The sequence below is a fragment of the Aethalodelphis obliquidens genome, unplaced genomic scaffold (genome assembly GCF_003676395.1).
Source record: "Aethalodelphis obliquidens isolate GAN/ISIS:26980383/991018 unplaced genomic scaffold, ASM367639v1 scaffold64, whole genome shotgun sequence".
In the NCBI taxonomy this organism is placed as follows: Eukaryota; Metazoa; Chordata; class Mammalia; order Artiodactyla; family Delphinidae; genus Aethalodelphis; species Aethalodelphis obliquidens.
In genome coordinates, this window is record NW_020838008.1 from 9,152,508 (window position 1) to 9,156,278 (window position 3,771).

Sequence of the window (3,771 nt, forward strand, 5' to 3'; positions counted from 1 at the left end):
AATCATAATCAGTTTTAAATAAAAACATTTATAACTTTTAGGTATTTCCAAAGCATCCAGTATTTTGCCTTTATACATCATAGAGAGACTGTTTACCTTAAAAATCTATGATCCCATTTCCCACAGAGAAGAATTAATAATGGGGAATCACTTGAAAAATAAATTTTGCATTTAAAATTTTAAAATTATTTTTCATCTTTCATAATGAGTTGTTATGCCTTTAGAAATTGTATCATTTATTTGTGACAAAAATTAGACAGGAGTGGTTTTTGTAATAATTTCATGCTAAAACATTTTTCTGTTCAGTAATGAAATTTTTTCTTTTTAAAGTTATCTTTTAATTTTGAAGTGTTATAATGATTTATATTTTTAAAGTATCTTTTTCTCACATTTCAAACTTAGAATAAATCTTTTAAGCCTTATGCAAATTCTCATCTTTAAAAAGTCCTACTTGTAATGACAAAGAATAGGTTAAGCAGTCCCTTGTATGCATATTTTCAACTTACTTAAGAAAAATAAAAATAAAAACCATAGCTTGAGACATTTAAGTTGGCAATTCAAATTTGTTTGAGTAAATACTCAACAATACTGTGCTTTGTAACAAGCAGAAAAATGTCTCATTATCAGAAGATAATATAACATTGCCTAAAAGTTTGGGATTCATTAAAAGAATATTTCTTAAAATGCCTATATAGCAGCCATTATTTAAACCAACATGATAACATTATGGAAAATGATGTTATGGAGGGGAAGAGCTAGCTAACATAAACTTAGATTTCTCTCTCATTGAAGAACCCATACAGCACTCATTCATTCGTGTGCTTGAATATTTTTTAATACCTCTCAGTGTTACAAGGCATGAAGGATTTTTGCAAAAAATGTTCAACAGAAACATGTTTGAGATTCCATGACATATTTATTTGATTACTTCCCTATGAGTAATCAAATGACAATTTCAAAGATTAAAAGAATTGTTTTTTAATGTATCTAAATAGTTTAATAACTATTGAAACGTATACTAGCATCTTACATTTTTTCTCATCATTTTTTCCCAACAGATTTATTTTTAATTCTTCTTCACCCCACTGTGATTTAAGCAACCTTTATATTGCCAGTTAAGTGCACTCTGACATTGATCAAAATTTTGGGGTTAAACAAAGTAAAAACTGATCGATTTTCTAAAACTGTGTTAACCATGTGTTATCAGCTGAAGGTACGCTTTTAGAAACGTTGCTAAAACTTAAAATATAAATGCTGCCTGGAAAATGCACTGCATCCTCTCATACTTACACACTCTCATAAATGCACACCAGTGAATTTACAATCTATTCAACCACATGGAGAACCAGATACAGCACAGAGTCATCAGTGAATCAAGGCAACAGGGTCACTGGCTATATTCTGGTCATTTTACATCTTAAACTTTTTGTGAAACATTTATTCAAATAATGCATAGAACTTCATGCTCCATACCCATAAAAGCAGACAGAAGAGTGTAGATATAAAGTGTGCTGAAAGAATCAAGTGATGTCAAAATACACATGTGGAATTTCTTGAGTTTCCTGAAATACCCCATAGTAATTATCTAGGTAAAGGCAGAGGGGATGAAATATAACTCTTATTCTTGTAAGTAGCTAAAGCAGATTCGTTTCTGTGGTTGACAACTTCTTCGGCTATTCTAAAAACCATCCTGGAATCTCTCCTGTGGCCCCATCACTTCAACAAAAAGGTCAGGTTTACCTCAGTTTATGGTAACTCCTCTGCATCTGATTGATCTACTTTCTTACAACAAAAGGAAAACTTTAGAGCCCATTTGGAATCTGTTTCTAATACTGTAGTCAGAGAGCTTCCTCTGCCCCATGCTCTGATAAAGACACAATTCAGTTTTTCATCAGATTGGTTTAAATTGTCCCTTAATCTCTATTACACCAAACTTCACACAACTTTATTCTTTTCAAATTGTTTCTACATCGTAGTTATGACTAGGAATCATGACCAAGATGATGTGTCCCTTTGCAACTTTTCCTCACAGCTTCCTCTCCCCAAATAATTTTTAAAACCGGTGGACTTTTTCTCTCACCGCTCCCCTCCCCCCATTAAAAAATATATCCCATTCCAGGCGCCCCCTCTCTGCCTGCCGAAAGCATTTTAATGACAGTTTACTTTAGCGGTCTGTCAGCCGACTGCTGCCTCTGCCACCTGAATTTCAATTTCTTAATTTACAGCCCAGATAAAACAGAATGGAGCAGGATCTGGGCTGCTCTCTACATTGGGTTGGCCTTATCAAGCGTGAAGTTTGGCGCATTGCAAACGTATTCAAGTGATTATCTGTTGAGGACCTCTCGAGCCATCTCCATCTCTGCAGCGGGCTGATAAGACAGCTGTTTCTCTAGCCGCTGTCTCCCCGGGCCTCAGTCTTCTTCTGCTACAAACTCTGCCTTTGTCCCCGGGCCCTGGTACGGTCACTTGCTCTATGGGGCAAGGGTTTGATCTGAACACACGTGGGGGAAAAGTGTGAGTGTGTGAGAGGGCAGAGGAGAGAGGAAATAGGAGGGGGAGAGCAAGGAGAGCGAGATAGAGGGGAGGAGGGAAAGAGGGTTAGAGATCCGAGGAAGCTGGGGGCAGGGCTGCGTGCCGAGCGCAGTTGATAGCTCTGATTGACTGGTTGCTCAGCCCGGCTTTATTATTTCAAATTAGACGTGCATCGCACACAAGTGGAAACATAAATCTTCAATATAAGAAAGAGCCTCCGAGCATCGGAAGCAGAAAAACCGTTTCTTCCCAGGTCCCGGTAAAGGGGCCGGCGAAAAGACTGATTGCCACCAGCTGAGACAGATGGTTTCCTTTAACTTTGGAATCTGCTATTTTTAATTACTTGTATTAATTTTGCATGAGATGTATCGGCTCCAGGAGGAAGCTTAGAGAAGGCTGTTATCATCCCTGGAAGAAACGGACACAAAGCTCCGACTTGCCCTTTCTCACCTCCAAGTTTTTTCTTACCTCACCCTCCCTCGTCGCCTAGATCACCCTTTGCATGCTCAGGAAAGACGTGAGTTTACCTTGCTAAAAGTTGGTCCTGAGTAAAAGAGAGGAGGGGAAGAAAGCTGAGGGCATTTGCAGGAGCGTTTAACATAAATGATCGTTGATCCGAAGCTGCAAATAAATTTTCCGAGACACTCCGGGGCACGTGCAACAGATTTCAGCCTGAATATCCGCAGGCAAATCATCTAAAGGAGAATGCACCTCATACACATTTTGCTGAGAGGAGGGGGAAAGGCGGTCGTGGTAGGGGGCGGGGGGGAAGAACAATATAGGCTGGTCTTAATTTACCGCGACACATTACGTTTAATTTTTTAAAAAACCTGTACAATTCACGTGTCTTTAAGTGTAAACAGTAACCTCGGAATTTAGGGTAAATTCTCGCTGAGTCTGCTCCTTTTACAGCCTTTTCCCTTGAACAGGAGTTTAAAGGCATGATGTAAAGAGAAAGTAAAGGATGTTTGTGGTCCTGCTCACTGCCGTCTCTGGCACTGTTCCTAATGGAAAGTGTTTGCAATATAAAGGGTTCTTTGCGAAATAGTCTCGGAGGTCACTCACTTTCGGATAAAAGGCTTTGCCCCTTTGCCAGGAGATGGAGGGAGCCGGGGGAAGAACGGGGGGAGGGGAGAGAAGGTCGAGCGTGTAGGCGTTTTTGTTGCGATTCCCTCTGGGAATTTCGAGGATTAACAAATCTGGAGTAGGTTTAGCTGACTTTTCGATGACTACCTGGAT